The sequence below is a fragment of the Phascolarctos cinereus genome, unplaced genomic scaffold, assembly GCF_003287225.1.
Source record: "Phascolarctos cinereus isolate Bilbo 61053 unplaced genomic scaffold, phaCin_HiC Scaffold_2;HRSCAF=192, whole genome shotgun sequence".
Lineage (NCBI taxonomy): Eukaryota > Metazoa > Chordata > Mammalia > Diprotodontia > Phascolarctidae > Phascolarctos > Phascolarctos cinereus.
Genome location: NW_027555625.1, coordinates 281667512 through 281686375, shown reverse-complemented (window position 1 = coordinate 281686375; position 18864 = coordinate 281667512). Strand labels below are relative to the sequence as shown.

Sequence of the window (18864 nt, the reverse complement as noted above, 5' to 3'; positions counted from 1 at the left end):
GTTCCACAGACAACTTGTTTCCTGCTTTCCCCCCAAAGTACTTAAAATATGTACTTTCTCCTCTCTTACAACGTACGTGTGTGGTGTGTGTGTTTGTGTGTGTGTGTACACGCATTCTCTACGATCCTTGGGATTCCTGGATTCTGACCGCGGACGTTTCTAAGACACCACCAGCAAGGAGCCGCCTAGGGCCGCCCGCCCACGAGTCTTCCCCGCCCCACTCGCGTTTAGGGGAGGGGATGGGCCACGCTATCCCGCGGCAGCCGGTCTTCTGGTTCGAAACCTTTTGGCCTCCACCCCTCCGGCCGCGCAGCTTGGCGTGAACTGGGCTAGCAGAGGTAGAGGAGTACTCGCCCCCACATCCCCGCAGTAGCTCAGGGGGGAAAGGGGACCCGGCTGACGAGAGCTCCCTCCCCCCCCACGCGCTTTTCCTCCCTGTGGCTGCCTTTCAACTGATACTGAAGCGGCTCCTCCGCGAAGAGCCGAGCCAGGGCGAGCCCGGGACGCGGTGTCTGCGGCAGGTGAGTTCGGCGAGCCCAGCTGGGGCCCTGGGAGGGAGGGGGCAACCTTGGGGTCCCGAGCTGAGCCTAGCCCAGGATCTGACGGCAGGCTCTCTTTCTCGCCCCTTCAGTCCAGCTGTGATATCAATCCCCATTCCAGTTGTGATACCTCCTTACCTACTTCCTTTCGTATTCTTTGGTTTCTCTGTTGCCTCTATCACTCCATAGCACCCAGATCCTTCTGCCCTCGAGCTCTCATCTTCCTACAGTCCCCAGGGCAGCCAGGGGCAGGAAGGGAATATATGGTTTGTGGTGGTTATGGACCAGGCTGAGGTAGCATTGTATCCTTCCCATCCAGGAAAACGTATGGAATTGGTGCGCGGGTTGCTGGAGGAGGTTAAGTTCATCACCCTTGGGGAACTTCCAGGGAGTTCCAAGGCAGGGGAACTGCCCAAGGTCGGCTAAAAGGGCGGGAAGGGAATGAGGTGCCTTGTTTGGAATCCGAGGATAACGATGAAGTGAGAAGTAATCGAGGAAGAAGGAGACAGAATGAGACACCCGGTCTAGCTTTCCCTCTTTCTGGGAGCACATTTCTTGGACTCCGTCCCAGGGACTCTTTTCCCTTCGCAAAATGAGGAAAGCTCACCAGCTGAGCGTCTCACCTGATGAAAGGCTGCCAGCCAAATCTGAGGGAGTGGTTTTAGGGGAGATTGTGTTGGGAATCAGGCACACCTTGGTGCTCTGGGAAGAGATAAGCTGGACTGCAGGTTCAGGCAAACTGAGTTTGAATCCCAATTCCTGCTGCAAAATTGCCCTATGACTGTGCAAATCTTTTCTCCTCCATTTTCTTTATGAACAAAATGAGAAATTTGGATTAACTGATTTCCCAGGGCCCCTTCAGTTCTGAAAAACTGGGCATTGACCTGAGGTGTGGCTGTTAAGAGGAGTGGAGGAACTAGGAGGAAGTGTTCTGGATAAAGCAATGGCCCAGGAGTCAAGAGACTTGGTTTTTTCGGTACTAAAGGAGGGTTACGCAGGAACCTGCGGCCTCGAGGCCACATGTGGCCCTCTAGGTCCTCAAGTGCATCCCTTTGACTGAATCCAAACTTCGCAGAACAAATCCCCTTAATAAAAGGATTTGTTCTGTAAAACTTGGACTCAGTCAAAAAGCTGCACTTGAGGACCTAGAGGTGAATGTGAAGTTTGGGTTCAGTCAAAGCTCTGCACTTGAGGACCTAGAGGGCCACATGTGGCCTGGAGGCTGCAGGTTCCCCACCCCTGAGTCTACACCTTGAATGTATCTAATCAATAAAGACCTCTGATAAGTGAAGCTTTCTGATTGTCCTGGCCCTGTGCCTGGTCAGACCATGAGTCACTCCTTGTTTCACATGCTACTTAGCATATGACTTTGTATGTCACTTGCACGTCATCACTGATCCAGAGAAATCCCTTACACCTAGCTCCTTCTAACTCTCAAGCCGTGTATCCTAGTGTGAAGGAAGGACTGTAACTAGTTCAGAACCTTACATATAGGAAGGGCTAAGCAAATAGTGATCGGCTGATTAGAGGCCACCTTTAGTGACTGCCTTTTTGGAGAAGATGAGCCAGCATTTCAGATTGGAATTTTCTCAGAGAGAGAGAGATAGAACATTTATTTATTGAGCATTTGTTATGTGCCAGACCCTGTGCTAAGCAGTGAGGTTAAAATACAAGCAAACCAGATGGTTCATATCCATAAGAAGCTTGGATTCTAATGGGGGGGGTGGAGGGAGAAGAGAATACAGAAAGGGGAGCTGGAAACAGTGGGAAGGAGGCCTGAAACAGGGCAAGATAGTTGATGTGAGGAGAAGCCTACACTGAGAGCTGGGGAGGAATAGCTGGGGCCCTTCCTGAAAGGTCTGGTTGAGGAGGTCATTAAGCAGGAGAACAGGGGCTCAGCAAGGAGGTTTCCCAGGTGGGAAAGTGGCTGGTGAGGAGGGGTGGCTATGGGACTTATACCCTAGGACTTGGATTCTGGTCACTTGGGACAATCAAAGGGGGAAGCAGTGGCTTGAACTTGGCCTAGTGGTGTTAAGCCGCGTAGATCTCCCGAATGTGTGGAGTCACAGATCTTTTTTTTCTTCATTTTTTCCTGCTCTGGACTATTTCTGTTGTAGTCCTGAAAGGCAAGGGAAAAACTAGAATTTTGTTGTTCAGTTGTTTCTGACTTTCCTGTGACCCCATTTGGGGTTTTCTTGGCAAAAATACCAGAGTGGTTTGCCATTTCCTTCTCCAGCTCATTTAACAGGTGAGGAACTGAGGCAAACAGAATTAAGTGACTTGCCCAACATCACACAGCTAGTAAATGTCTGAGGCTAGATTTGAAATTCAGGTCCTTTTGACTCCAAGGCCATCGTACTCTGTCCACTATGCCACCTAGCTGCCCCCCACTAGAAATAGTCTCCAATTCTGTTTAATTTTTGTACAATCTCCCCCCCCAACACAATGCTTTACATACAATAGGGATTTGCTTATTGTTATTGAAGTCTTGCAACATGGCACAGTGGAAAGAATACTGGACTTGGAGTCAACTGACCTGGGTTCGAATTTTGACTCCAAAAACTTGATTGCTGTGATGGAAGAGCCAGTCTCTGAGCCTTAGGTTCCTCAGTTGTAAAACAGGGAAAATTGCACCACCTCCCCTAGTTTCTGTGATGGAAGCGTTTTATAAACTCAAAAGCGCTACGTAGATGTGAGATGATTATAGTAAACACCACTGTGAGTTTCACTAAAATTCCTTTCTGAGGCAGGGACTAAGATGACCATTGTTCATCTTTATGCCATGGCACTGTTTCTCATGCCGGGAATGCATTCCCTCCCCCATATGCCCTTTGGAATCCTTGATTTGCTTCAAGACTCAATTCAAGTCCTACCTGTTACCGGAGGCTTTTCTCAATACCTCTGTTGCCCAAAATTATTTTGTGTTTGTTTTTTCATCCTTTATGTTATTCATGTTGTTTCCCCCATCAGAATGTAAGCTGCTTGAGGGCAGGAAGTATTTTGTCTTGTCGCTGTGTTTCCTGGGTTGAGCTCAGAGTCTGGTACATAAGCTGCTTAGTAAATGCTTGTTGATTGCATATAATCAGGATTAACCCCATCATTTTATACGTGAGGAAACTGAGTCCCAGAGAAGTTTAGTTCAATTCACCAGTGGTTTCTTAAGGACCCAATATATGTTCCAGGCACTGTGCTAGGTGCTTTCTTTTTAAATTTCTTTTTAAAAACTCTACCCTTAAGGAACTTACCTTCCATAAATAATTTGCCCTAGATCACATAGATAGCAAGTAGTAGCTGAGCCCAGATTTGAATGAGCCCAGGTGGGTTCCCTGACTCCAAATCCAGTGCTCTTTCTTCAGTGCCATCCATCCTGGTCTCTCAATCACAGCATACATTTGTTAAGCAGCTACTCACAGCACACACAAGTTAGTAGAGGATTCTGGTGGGACTTTTCTTCCCAGTCTATGTTTCTCTGAGTTCCCACAACATTAGGCAGCCTATGGGGCATGTACGTCTTTCCTGTCTTGTACTCTTATTGTTTCAAGTCAGATGGTGAGCCCCAGTAGGGAAAGGATCTAGTCCTTATTCTTCTTTGGAGACTTTTAATGAGGCACAGGCCTGAGCACAACAGCCCTTTCGCTGAATTGCTCGTTATTAAGTCAACAATCAATGTCAGTAATAATAAATCCAGTTCTTAGGAGCAGAGACTCATGATTGCTGTCTTGTATAACCTGGATCTTCAGGCTTTTGATGAATGATCCAAAGTCAAGTTCAAGCTGTTAGATTTTTTTTGAATAAAAAATTTTTTTCCTTCCCTTAATATAGATTTACTCACCCCAAACATACAAAAATTCACATCTGAAGTAAATTCACTTCATCAGATTTTGATACAACAGTTTTGTTTAGCCAGAGAATAGTTGTATCTGCTTTTATGTGAGGCTGAGAAGGAGATGAATGTGACATCTTATCTCAAGAGAATCAGCTTTGTGTCGAAAAAAGCCCTGGGCAGGGTTGATAACTGAGATAGACTGAAGTAAATTTTTTTTTCTCTTGGCTCCAGGCCAGGAGATATTGACAATAAAGATATCAGAAGCCTCCAGTCACTCATCTAGCTCCTGTTCAGAGGCCCTGCCCCCCTCCAAGTTGAGATTATTGGGCCTGATTTCAAAGTGGGAGGAGTTGAACTTGTGGGCTAAGGAGGTAGGTGGTGGGATTTCCTTCTCTGAAGACCTTTATGATAATAATAACTACTCAGATTTCTGTAGGTTCTTCAGAGTTTTTAAAGGGCTCTCCACATTAGATGGCTATTACAAGTATCTACAGCCCTATTTTACAGATAAGGAAAAGTGAAGAACTTGCTAAAGGTCTTAGAAGTAGTATGGGAGTCGAGTCTCCTGCCTCCCAAATCCTACACTCTTGCTATTATACCGGTATGGCTTTTTGGAGCAGTAAGTCAATCAGCTGTCATTAAACACTGGGTGGGGCTAGATTTAAACCACCAAGGTGAGGGGGAGTAGGAGGTAGCATTGTGCTAATTAGCATTATGGTAGACTCAATCAGTCCTGAACTTTGCCAGCCTTGCAGAGTTCCTCGTCACTTATGTATGGCCCTCGGGCCAAAGGTTTCCTCGGTTTTATTTTAAATCAAATTTCATTTGAGCATAAGGAGAAATGACCAGCTAATGGGGTACGGTCCTCAGAGCATGCCCAGTATGCTGGTATCAACCCCCAGGAAGCCCCTCTCCCACCCCATTGGCCAGTCTCCTATAATTCCTCCCACCCCTTACTTGGGTAAAGATGATTGGGTAAAGATCAGTAGTTGGGTAGAGCACGTGGTAGGATGGCCCTGGGCAGAAATGATCCTAACTGGACATGGAAGAAAGTATAGTTGGTTTTTGCCTTTCTGAGGCACCTGGAGAACACTGGCCCTCTTTTGGAGATATAGAAAGTCTCCTTAGTCCTTGAAAAAAAGTTAGATCACTTTCCCACTTTGCTCAGGACTCTCCTTGGGTAGGCTTCAACTTGGTGGAAACATGTGTCAGTTTTCTGATTATGGCTCTTTCTCTTGACTCAAACTAGTTCTTGTCTTTGGGACTGGGAGACCAGGCTCCTTTCACATCCCTGGCCACATCCACAGTTTGATTTAAGTGAACATTACTAAGTACCTGGTGTGTACGAAGTCTAGTGCTTTGCCCTTGGGGGATACAAGATACATTAATGAGTATGACATCCCTACCTCCTGGCTTCTAGAAGATCATAAAATGATAGAGATAGAAAGGACCCTAGAGTTCATCTTAGTTCAGTCCTGTTTTCTTACTTTAAAAAAGTAAAGTGAGAGAGGGAAACTTGCTTCCCAGAGAGGGAAATTATTTACTCTAGGCCACAAGGCTAGTGAGTAAAACAGCTGGGGCTAGAACCTAACTAACAGTCCTGTGTGCCAGGAGATGTTCATTAGTGTTCCTTCCTACCCACTTTTTAAAAATCTATCCCATCTCTTTGGATGACAGTCATCCATTCCCTTGTTATAGAAGGCAGCATGGTACAAACCAGATAGTCTCTGAGGTTGTTGTTCAGTCGTTTTCATTTGTGTCTGACTCTTTGTGACCTTTGGGAAAGATATTGGAGTGGCTTGCCATTTCCTTCTTTGGCTCATTTTACAGATGAGGAAACTGAGGCAAACGGATTAAAAGTGACTTGTGCAGGGTCATCATACAACTAGTAAGTGTCTGAGGCTGGATTTAAACTCAGGTCTTCTTGACTCCAAGCACAGGGCTTTATCCACTGTGCTGCCTAACAGCCCATGCTTTAAAATCTTCATTTCCTATCTATAATTGTTATTTCTGATTGCTTTAAGTCCAAACTTCTCTACTTGACATTCAATGCATTTCACAACCTGGCTTCCCTGATCTCTCTTGACCCTATTTCTCCCTCCAGCCAGACCAGTTTCCTAGCTTTCCAGATCACAAGCTCAGTCCTAACTTGGTCATTTCTCACATTGTTTCTTTAAAAACAAAACAAAAGAAAAAAGATGGAAGGGATGATCTGAGTTTCCCCAAGTTGTCTGAGGTCTTGTGCTGTTACAGAGTAACTGGTTTTAGCCTGCTTGTACCTGGAAGGAGACTAATTGGGCTGATTGGTTCTCTTTTGGCAACTAAAACGGTCTTCAGATGTATTGATGAGTAGCCAGCGAGAGAGGCACTGGCCGTCTATTTCCCAGGTTTTGCCCACAGTGCCCAGCAATCTACAAGAATCAGAATTCACCATGGAAAGTGTTAGTAATATTCTTCATGGGCTCTTTAGAGAAACAGCCAATTAAAGAAAAATAAGCAGGTGAAAGTGGTTCCTGTGTGTTTACTTTGGAACTGACAGCAAGAAGAGGAAGACCTCTTCATTTAAGTTCTTTTCCTAGAAATGCTCAGCTATATAGGCTGACTTAGAAACACAGCTACTGGGCACTACTCTCCCTTCTGAGAGGGAAGGTGGATGAAGGGGTCGAGGAATATATATTTAAATAAAATTTACATATGCATTTTGGGACAGTGAAATATCTTTTTGGGTAATAGTGGCTTAAAAGTGGTTTGTTAGTCATCCCCTGGAGTTGTGGTTTCTTGGCTTGCTTTCTCTTCTTTCTGCTGCTTTGCTCAACTCTTGCACATCATCTGTGTCCCCCTCCCCTCTTTGGAAAATGTGTTGCCTGCTTAGCGTTATGGAGGAAGTGGAAGAAGAAGCTATGGTCTTCTTCCTATCCTGGAGGAACTCATAGGCTGGCTGGCCTGAGATATAGTTATGTAGTAAGATATATATATATATATATATATATATATATATATATATATATATATATATATATATATATGTATATATATACATATATAATATATATATATAATACAAGGTAGTCTGAAGTGTCAAAATGAACTGCTATAATAACTCATATTTATATAGTCATCAGAATTTTATAATAGCTTTCTTTTTTTTTTTTCTTTTTTCTTTTTGGTGAGGCAGTTGGGGTTAAGTGACTTGCCAGGGTCACACAGCTAGTAAGTGTCATGTGTCTGAGGCTGAATTTGAACTCAGGTCCTCCTGACTCCAAGGCCAGGGCTGTATTTACTGTGCCACCTAGCTGCCCCACAATAGCTTTCTTTACTAGTCACTTAAGTTCTTTGGGCCTCAGTTTCCGAATCTGTAAAATGAGCAGGTTGGACAAGATGATCACCAAGATGTATTGCAGTAGGCTCATAATTGGTCGCCTGGACTCCAGCCTCTCCCCTCCCTAATCTGCCCTTTTCACAGCTGCCAAATGGATATTCCTAAAGCACACATCTGATCGTGCATGCCCTTTTCCTGCTCAAGAAGCTTCAGTGGCTCCCAGGCACCTCTAAGACAAAATACAAAGTCCTTTGACATTTCCAGTGCTTTACAATCTGGTTTCAATCTATCTTTTCCAGATTTATTTCCCATTACTCCCTCTCGCAGACTTTTGTTATGTTCTAGCCAAATTGGCTTGCTTAATGTTTTCCACACATGAAATTCCATCTCTCATCTCTCATCTCCATGCCTTTGCATAAGCTCTCTCTCCTCCTGAGAATATGTTGCCTTTTTCCTCTTTACCCCTTGAAATCCTGAGCCTGGGTGCAGCTAGGGATTCCTAGCTCAGTTTCTTCATCCATAAAATGGGAACAATCATATTTTCAAGTTCTAGTTTCTCCCAGGGACCTTTCCTGAAGGCCCCCCTGCGGCCCTGAGATTATGTTGCATTTATTTTGTTTATTTTATTATTTTCTTAATGTACATGCTGTTCTCTTCAGTTCTCTTCCTTGACTTTTATTAAGTGCTATTCTCACACTCTTTATCTCACAAGTAGCACTTAACTCATAGTAGATGCTCAATCAATGCTGAATGAATGAACAAAAAAATCATTGGGAAATTGGATAAGTGCCAAACAGAGGACTATGGAATTTATTCTAGTGGCAGTTTGGAGCCACTGGAGTTTTTTGAGTAAGGAAGTGACATGGTTATCCGTGTCTTAAGAATATCAATATGGCAGATATGGGGAGAATGCGTTAATAATAACAGCTAGCGTTTTTATAACACTTTTAGTTTTGCAAAGCAATTGCATGTTAGAGAGGGAGAGACTTCTAGATCTAAATTCTATGTTCCTGTGATCAAAGGAAGTCTTTAGGAGTCATCTTATCCATCCCCCTGCCTCCTGTCAGGGCTTCAGCTGCCTCAGCCTTTGACCAGAAGTACATAGGCTCTTATAACAGAGGGACCAAACAGCAAGCTTCCAGCCAGGGAAATTTTGGATAAAGGCAAAGGGCCTGGAGGTGAGTCGACACATTGGAATGCCCCCTCTGTGCATTGCATGTGTGCAAATTGATCTTAGAGGAAGCTGACTGAATTAACCCCAGTGTTATGCCTGGCTTAGCCTACCACTGTGACGAGTGCCCCACACTTAGAGAACTTGCCCCCAAATGCTCCTGTCAGGGAAATGGTGGTGGGGAGAAAAGGGGACGGGGAGAAAAGGGGACGTGGAGAAAGGAGACTAGAGGCCAGAGCAGCAGATGGAAAAGTAGTAAAGAATCGGAGACACGGCCCAGCTTCTGGAGCTGAGTCAGCCCTTGGAGCTGAGGGAATTTACCATCTGTCCAGCTGCAGGAGTCTTCATTCTTACATTTCTACAAAAAGTGTTTGTTCAGAGATTTGGGGAAGGGGTGGTGGCGGCAATACATTCCCTTTTCTATAGGGATGTGGGGTTTGAGAGTTGGAAGGGATCCTTGTCATCATTTAGTCCAAACTCTTCATTTTACAGTTGAGGAAACTGAGGCCCGGAGAAGGTAAATGGCTTGCTCAAGTCTTGTGGCTTTGTAAAGTAGTCTCGGTTCAGGCGCTTCGACTGTAGTTCATCTCGCCTTGGGTGAAGGAGGCACAGCTGTCTGTGTTATACCGACTCGGTCTCTTGGGCTTCTGGTGTGGCAGAAACAGAAGAGGGGAAGGTGGGTGAATTAGCTTTAGGAGAGGAAACAGACCAAAGGTTCTCCTTGGCCTTCCCCTTCCCCACCCTCAGTGGGGAAGTGGGGCCACAGCTGGGTTTGTGTCCTGGTGCCAGAGCTGTGTGCCCAGTCCTCTCAGCCATGTGTCCCTCAGCTGCCTGGCAATTGGAGCTTTGGGGTTTTTTTCATGCCCCGTTGGCTGTATTTGGTTCTTTTGCTGTCAGACATTTAGTGAGGTCCTTCTGTTCTTTTCCCAGAACCTCCTGCTTCAGTCGCATTGCTGTCCTTCCTCAGTGAAACCCCGTGCTTCCTTGTTACTACACTTTCCTGCCTTCCCCAGCAATGCCTTTCTTCTGTGTCTCAATCTATCATCCTTGTCTTTTGAGGACCAGCTCAGATATCACTTCATTGACAACAGTGTCCTGTTACCCCTTGAAGGGATCTTGTTCTCTGAAGTCCTGCATCATTTTTAGACTGTATAGCTCCTATAGATCTCCTGCTATCTTAATGCATTCATGTATTTATTTTATCTGTTTCCTAGACAGAAAGGGGCAGCTAGGTGGCAGAGTGAGTAGAGTGCCTGGCTCGGAATCAGGAAGACTCATCTTCATGAGTTCAAATCTGGCCTCAGACACTTACTAGCTGTGTGACCCTGGGCAAGTCACTTAACCCTATTTGCCTCAGTTTCCTCCATCTGTCAAATGAGTTGGAGAAAGAAATGGCAAGCGACTCCAGCATCTTTGCCAAGAAAACCCCACATGGGGACAAGACTGAAAAGTAACTGAACAGACAAGAAGGAGTAGCACACTGGCATAGGGGACAGATTGGACTTCAAGTCAGGAAGACCTGGGTTTGAATCCCTTCTCTGACACTTAGGGATTGTGGAATCGTGGGCAAGACAGTAACCTCTCTGAGCCTTAGACAACTGTGTAAGACTGACTTACTAAATTATAGGTGGGTACTAAGTGAAGATGGAGTCACAAATCTGTGACTTGTTGGTGTACTAGACTGTAAGCTTTCTAGGAGGACGGGAATTCTCATCGTATTTCAAAGCTGAGTGATATAGTAGAAAGATTATAGAAATTGAAGTTAGGAGAACAGTTTATAACCCTGGCTTCATTAATTACTGTATTACCTCTATAAGTCTCAGTTTTGTCATCTGTAAGTGGGGAATAACAATGCCTATTTTTGCTGCCTCACGGAGTTGTAAGGAAAGTACTTTGTAAACTTTGGAGTCCTCTATAAATGGTGGTGTTATTATTAACAATAATAATATTCTTTATATTACTCACAGTATCTTAGACATAGTAGATGCTTAATAAATGATGCATCAATGAGTAAAGGGTCATTAGCAAACAAGAGACATTGACAGGGGAGGGGAAGGCTACAACTTTCTTTAACTAAGTGAAAAGGAATTTGGTCTAAGCCACTGTGGTGCAACTGAATGAATGCTAAATTTGGAGTCAGAGAATTTGGATTTGAATCGGGCCTCTTGGACATGTTGGCTATTTCAATTTTAAATCTGTAGTCCTTTTCTGGGAGTGTCTCAGAGTTGTCATTTGTAAATTAAAGGTAATATAGTGGAAAAATTCCCAGATTTGCAGTCAGAAGACTTGGGTTCAAATCATAGCCTTGAGCTGCTGCGGTGTGAACATGGGCAAAACACTTGGCTTTTCTGAGCCTCAGAGAGAGAACATAGTCTTGAAGGCCCCTTCTAGCTTGAAAGTCTGTAAATCCTATCTTACTGGGGTGAGAAGGCAGTGGAAACAAGAAAGAGAAATTATTCGTAGAAATGTCATTAGTCCTGTTTTCTGTGTACCTGTAAGGCGAATAGATGTATTGCTGTAATGTTTAGCAAAGCATTGGCTAAAGCTATACCCACGAAGGTGGGTATAGGTTGGCATGGCTGCTTGGTTTGGATGCTCATTCCCTAGATCGTGGTGATCATGGGTTTAGAGCCAGAAGGGGCCTTAGGGATCATTTGTCCAATCACTTCATTTTACAGATGAAGAAACTAAGGCCCAGAGATGTTAAATGACCAACCCAGGGTTACAGTGGTAGTAGGACTTGAACTCAGTTCCTGTAAGTCCATCTCCAGTATTCTTTCTGCTGTACTGTACTGTACTCCTGTACTGCTGTATTCCTCCTTTGAAATTCTGTATTTGTCATGTGAGAGATTCCCCTGGGGGCAAGACCTCTGAGGTATCTTTTCTGTTTTTGTTTTTTTGCTTTTTGGTGAGGCAATCGGGGTTAAGTGACTTGCCCAGGGTCACACAGATAGTAAGTGTCAAGTGTCTGAGGCTGTTCAGGTTCTCCTGACTACAAGGCCGGAGGTCTATCCACTGTGCTACCTAGCTGCTCTTAAGGTGTCTTTTCTGAAGGAATAATTTCAAGCTGGGTTCTCCAAGGCACCACTGGGTATATGTGCAGCCTGTCCCATTGGTGCCTTTGGGAGGGGTAGGAAGTTATTCATTTCATCAAGTATTAATGTATTCTCTAGGCCTGTGCGAGGTGCACTGGGGAATATAGAAACAGAAACAGTGGTTTCTTTTGAGGAGTTCGCAGTCATGACCTTAAGAGGTACAGGCAAACCCAAAACAGAACCGTTTCAGAGGATGTGGTATTCTGCTTTGCAGTGTTTGGCAGCTCTGTTGCAGGGTCGGGGAGCCCCAGGAAACCTCTACCTAGGGCCCAACTGCAGAGGTTGTCACTTGTTTTTAGCAGCATTAATAATAATGATATCAACAACTCCCATTTATGTAGAAGATCAGTCTAAAAAGTGCTCAACTCACAATAATCCTCTGAAGCAGGTATAAGGGCATATATATGTTATCATTCCCATTTTACCAAAAGAAAACAATGGAACTCAAATTACTTATTTGCAATCGTAGGACCAGTAATTGTTAAAACTGGTTCACCACTAGTTAGTGGGAGAGCAAAGACTTGAATGTGAGGCGTCTGGTTCTAAGCTTTGTGCTCTGTCTGTTACACAGATTGGCTTTTTAAGAGGTCATTTCAGTGTGACTCAGAACATTTCATAATCATATTTTTCACAGAGCTTCCCTTACTCTCTGTGAGGGTGAGAGGTACCAGGGGTGGGGAACCTGCAGCCTCGAGGCCTCCTCTTCCCTACCCCTGGGTAAGGCTTTTCTCCATGTAGTGAGTTCTCTCTGGGATTACTATCCTAGAGCCAAGCCAGCTATATCTCAGGGTCGTACCGCTGAGGGGTTGACACTCTCTTCTCTAATGCCATCAACTTTAACTATTATTTTGGTCTGGTCTCCCCACTGTTAGCCAGCGGTAGCACCCTACTTCTATTTAACCACTTTACATCCATTAGCTTTTATTTTTTGTTTTTTCGTTTTTGTTTTTTTTTTGGCTAGGCAGTGGGGTTAAGTGACTTGCCCAGAGTCACACAGCTAGTAAGTGTCAAGTGTCTGAGGCCGGATTTGAACTCAGGTCCTCCTGACTCCAGGGCCGGTGCTCTATCCACTGCGCCACCTAGCTGCTTTATCCATTAGCTTTTAAAAGGGAATATTGACTTCAAAGATACAGCATAAATAGTAATACAAGCATCCTCTCCCCTTGCCCGCAACCCCCCCCCCATTTCAGGGGCTCACTCATATCACATTGGTTTTTGAGGAGAGTAGGCTTAGAGGTAACACAGTTTTTAGATAAGAGTAGTTCTACCAGTTTGCATCCAAATGCAGCGTAACTGCGGGATGAACCCTTGTCTCCACTCCCACAGCATTGGGTCCTGAAGGTCGCTCCTCATGTTTTATGGCCTCAATGCAGGACCAGCTGGTTGAGCCATGGCAAGGACTCAACTCCCAGACCTTGAGTGGCTTAGGCTCTCCTAACCTTTAGAAACATAAAAGGTTATAGCCTCTAATTTCCTTCTCCTAAAATGCAAAAACAAACACCACGACCAAGAACTGAGGCCTGTACTCACAGGCTCCTTGTTGGCCTTGGATGGGGAGGGCTTGAAGCGTTTTCTCTTACAACATCATCTCTTCTCATTGGAGAAATAGGCAAACCAGGAGAAGGCAGAGACCCTGGTGGCTGGGTGCCTTTGAATGTATTTTGAGTTACAGCTCTGCAGACACAGCTAATCAAAGAGGCCTACATCTAGTTAGCAGAACAGGACCACTTGTAGAACATCTATTTATGCTCCAAGTCTTTCCATTATACGGCATGACTCTCCTAGGAGCAGGCTGTCCAACCTGTTCCACACGGAGAATTGTTATCAGTGGCTTGCTACATGCTCATAAGCAGTGGAATCAGCGACTAGTTCCCTGTCAACATTCAGATGGGGAAACTGAGGTCCAGTGAAGTAGAGAGAAAGCTGGGGTTTGAACCTGAGCCTCATATCTCCTTGGTTCCTTGTTTGTCTCATTAGAGAGGCAACATGATGTAGTGAGTGGAAAGGGGTTAATCTGGGAATCAGAAGACTTGAATTTGAATCTGGGCTGAGCCTTTTACTAGATGTGAGACTATGGCCATGTCATTTAATTTCTCTGAGTTTCATAAAGTTTCCTCTCTTTAAAATGGAAATATTTTTACTTCCTGCTTCATAGTGTTATGGAAAGATGCTTTCTAAATCTTAAAGCCCTATATAAATTTGAGCTGCTACTCCAAGAAGATCTGTAATCTTCATAGCATCATATGGAGCTGGAAGTGACTTTAGAAAGACAGTTTCAAGTCCAGTCTTCTCATTGTACAGATGAGGAAACTGACTCCCAGAGAAATTAAGTGACTTTCCTAGCTAGTGTCTGAGGCAGGATTTCTACCCTGACTTCAGACTCCAAGTCCACTGCCCTATCCACCAGGGTAGTCCCAGTAGTCCATCTACTAGTAGAAACATCAGTAGTGTCTCTGTCCTCTCATTCTTCTTCTTCTTCTTCTTCTTTTTTTTTTAGGTTATACATGTGCTATCATGTAAAACATATTAGTCACAATTGTGAAAAAAGAAACAATCAAAAGAGAAAAACAGGAAAAAGAATAAAGTGAAAAAATATTCTTCTATCTGTATTCAGAGTCCATCAGTTCTTTATCTGAATATGGATAGCATTTTCCTTCATGAGTCCTTTGTACTTGTCTTGAATCATTGTGTTGCTGAGAAGAGCTGAGTCATTCATAGTTGGTCGTCACACAATGTTACTGATACTGTGTACAATACTTTCCTGTTCTGCTCATTTTACTTTTGCATCAGTTTGCACAAGTATTTACAGGTTTTTCTGAAATCTGCCTGTTCATCATTTCTTTTGCACTATGGTATTCCATTACATTCCTATATCACAGCTTGCTCAGCCATTCCCCAATTGATTGGTATCCCCTCAATTTTTGCCACCACAAAAAGGGCTGCTATAAGTATTTTTGAACATGTGGGTCCTTTTCCCTTTTTTATGGTCTTTTTGGGATACAGACTTAGCAGTGTATTGCTGGATCAAAGGGTATATACAGTTTGGTTGTCCTTTGGGCATAGTTCCAAATTGCTCTCCAGAATGGTTAGATCAGTTCACAGCTCCACCAACATTAGTGTTCCAATTTTCCCACATCCTCTCCAACATTTATCATTTTCCTTTTTTTTTGTCATATCAACCAATCTGATAGGTATGAGGTGGTGCTTCAGAGTTGTTTTAATTTGCATTTCTCTAATCAAAAGTGATTTAGAGCACTTCTTCATATGTCTATAGATAGCTTTGATTTCTTTATCTAAAAACTGCCTGTTCATATTCTTTGACCATTTATCAATTGGGGAATGTCTGCCGTCTCATTCTCTGTGATTCTTGTTCATGTCCTTTTATAAATCCTCCAGAGCCTGGGATTCATTGGTACAGTTCTTGGGAAATGATAGTTATCCCTAAACCACTGTGAAGAGTCAAAGGAAGATGTTAGTAGAGAGATATCTGACTAAAAGTAAATGGTAAAGCGTAGATGCTTTACGTAGTTGTCTGCAGCCTGTTAAAGGTAATGTGATGTATCTAGTCATGTTTTCACAGTGGAAACTGCCTCCACTAATACAGTTGAACAACTTTTCGATAACTTAGACTTGGAGGATTGTCTGGAGCCCTGGGAGGTTAGGTGACTTGCCCACGGTCACATAGTCAGTCAATAAGCATTTATTTATTTATTTATTTACTTATTTACTTACTTACTTGCTTGCTTTTTGGTGAGGCAGTTGGGGTTAAGTGACTTGCCCCGAGTCACACAGCTAGCTAAGTGTCAAGTATCTGAGGTCAGATTTGAACTCGGGTCCAATAAGCATTTATTAAGTGCTTTTTATGTGCCAGGTGCTATACTGATCACTGGAATACAAGTACAAGTAGAAAGATAGCCCCTGCCCTCAAGAGCCTTACATTCTAATGGGGGAAAACAGCACATCAGAGGAAGCTGAAAGGGGTGGAAGATAAACCAAAGGTATGTGGCACAGGGCCATAGAAAGTCCAGAGAATGGACCAGAGTACGGAGAAAGTCCAGAGTACAGCCTGGAGGGGAATGAGACAGACACATAGATAGAATATATGGAGATCAGAACTTGAACCTAGGTATGTCTTATTCCAAGGCTGTCTCTTTATCCACTGTACCACACTCCCTCCAAAGAATATTATTTTTATTATTTTTTTTTAATTGGGCCTTTGTTTCAGGGAGATGTTTGGGGTCATAAAAAGCACTAGGCAGTTTCCCAAACATAGGCCAGCTTACTCTCTTCCTCTTTGATTCCGGGCCCAGCTCATTGTTCTTTCACAGCATCCGTCTAAGATATGTATACGGAAGGACCAGCTCCAAGGGCCATCCACCCAGCTGTATATCATAGCCTGGACAGTAGGCATTTTTTCATCCTCTGGTTTTTCCAGTGTGACTAACTATCCTAAACTATTTTGAGTGATTATAGATCTCTCTTAGGAGGATCTATAATATTCTTGGGCTTAATGTAGTCAGCACAATAATAACTGATAGTTTTTGAAATTTTATGGAAACTTTTTTTTTTATATCAGTTTCCCAACATATCCCTTTCCCTCCTCCATGCAGAAAGTCATCCCATATAACAAAGAAGAAAAAAGAGAGGAAAAAAAACTCAGCAAAAGTAACCAAGGTCTGATAGTATATGTAGTGGTCCACCTCCATAGTTGCTTGCTGTTATAAAGGGAGAGAAGTGTGCTCTTTTTTAAATTAAAATTTTATTTTTTTAATCAACAAAAATCTACCTTCTCTCACTTCTACTTCTCACCTTCTTCCCCTTATCATTGAGAAAGAGAGGAAAAAAAAAAACAATTCCCCAGTGATCATTTAAAAAAATCTCAATCTGCACTCCTTCACCAAGGAGCTTCATTCTTATATTTCTTAACTGGGGCCAAACTTGGTCATTATACAACTGATAGTTATTTTAAATCATTTTCTGTTGATAAATTTTGCTTCAGTTACATTCTGTAATCCCTTACCATTCTCCCAATCAAATTCTCCATGGATGCATAATCTCAGAAAATAGTCAACGAAAACTACATACAAATTTGATCGTGACTGATAGACTGTACATGTGTGCTGTTCAGGCATTTCAGTTGTGTCTGACTCTTCATGACCCCATTTGGGGTTTTCTTGGCAAAGATACTGGAGGGGTTTGCCATTCCTTCTCCAGCTCATTTTACAGATGAGTAACTGAGGCAAACAGGGTTTGCCAGGGTCACACCGCTAGTAAATGTCTGAGGTCAGATTTGAGCTTAGGAAGATGAGTGAATCTTCCTAATTCCATGACTGGGGCTCTATCTACTGAGCCATCTAGCTGCCCTATGTACATGTGAGCTATCTGTAATAAAGATGACTCTGGCATTGAGATGAAGAGTGGATCAGTGGGGGAGGACTGAAAGACTAATGATGGAGATATGAAAGTGAAATCAACAGAACATGGAACTTTCAGTGCTTTTTGCTACCCAGTGATTTTGAGGTAACCAGAATTTATTTCATTTATGAGTTTGCTTTTTATTTCAGTTATCTTTCTGTGAAGTCCCTTATTTCTTTGGAGTAGTTTAAGACCAAAGCCTAGCCACAGCATTGAGGGGCTCCACTTCCTTCTGAATGTGGCTGGGGACCTCCTTGGTCTGAAGGCTCCATGTCTTCTTGAGAGAGGGGAGGGCCCCCCCTTTTTTTTTTTTTACTACTAGGGCTGCAATGTGTATCCTGAGAGGCCTGCTCAGAGTTGTGGAGAACATTAGCAGGAAGTTGTGGGTTCCAGATGTGACTCATTCTTAAGTAGCCCAGTGAAAGGGAGATTTTTGTATGTGTGGACTGAGTGAGTTGGATCTTACTGAGAAGGGAGGCCTGGATTGAAGAAGGCCGAAGTCCTCTTGTTTCCTTGGGAGACAGCAGTTAGAGGAAGAAGGGGAAGAGTAGGAGGAGGAAGAAAACAAGGTATGAAAGGTAAAGTCTGATTTTTTTAGTTATTTTCCCCAAAGGGAACCGGAAGTTTGAGCAATATGTCTGTTCAAAACACGCTGAAGGAAGTCAGTGAGACCAACTGAACTCAATCTTACTAGGGGATGCAACTGATGAAATTATCTAGGTGAGGGCGAGTCAGAATTATTTCTCATAAAAGGTCACAACTAGTTTGGGTTTTTAACCTGAGTACAATGGCTGGTGTAGTAGACATTGAGGGATGGAGGAGAGTATGGAATGCTGGCAGAGGCCTTGAGACTTCTGTTTTAAAGCAGACCCTAAAGCATTCCTTTTCGCTAGCCAGGTTGGGTGTGAGATGGTACATGAAGTCAAGTGGGCAGGGGAAGTTCGGTACGTGGCTGTTGCAGAGAGGTATCGAAGCTGAGGTCAGGAGAACTAGTCCAGTGCGAGCTTTGTCCCTAGTAAGTCACGTGACCACAGGCAGGACATCTACCTTCCCCTCTACCCTCAATGGATGACAAGATCTAGCTCTTAAATGTTTTACAATTCTCAGACTTGCTAAAAGCTTAATTTTAGAACTTCTCTGTCTTCTAACATCTTATCCTCCTGCTCTGTGCCTCCTCCCCTTAACTGGCTCTTGCCTTGTATATATGTATAGGGCTGCTGTTTCTTTGATTCCCCTGGTTGGTTTTATTTCTGGCAACATGGGAGGTTGGGTTTTAGAAAGAAAAACTATATCTTGGGTTTTTTTTCCTTAATAGTATTTTATTTTTTCCCCCTAATTACATGGAAAGATAGTTTTCAACATTCATTTTTGTAAAAATTTTGAGTTCCAAGTTTTTCTCCCTCCTCTCTCCCCAAGACACCAAGCAATCTGATATAGGCTCTACATGTACAATCATGTTAAGTATATTTCCACATTAGTCATGCTGTGGAAGAAGAACC

The 18864-nt window shown here is 43.4% G+C and overlaps 1 protein-coding gene across 5 annotated transcripts in view; it reads left to right on the top strand.

The window, feature by feature from the left end:
* Positions 1-212: 212 nt before the first annotated feature.
* ADCY7 (adenylate cyclase 7) overlaps positions 213-18864 on the top strand; it is a 124436-nt gene continuing 105784 nt past the window's right edge. For 2 of the 5 annotated variants that reach the window (XM_020985151.2, XM_020985149.2), the window contains exon 1: positions 213-521. The gene's annotated coding sequence lies outside the window, so the exon portion shown is untranslated. Of the gene's footprint in view, positions 522-17770; positions 17944-18864 lie in introns of those variants that run through there. The other 3 variants (XM_020985152.2, XM_078150076.1, XM_078150077.1) reach the window with 2 other exon arrangements.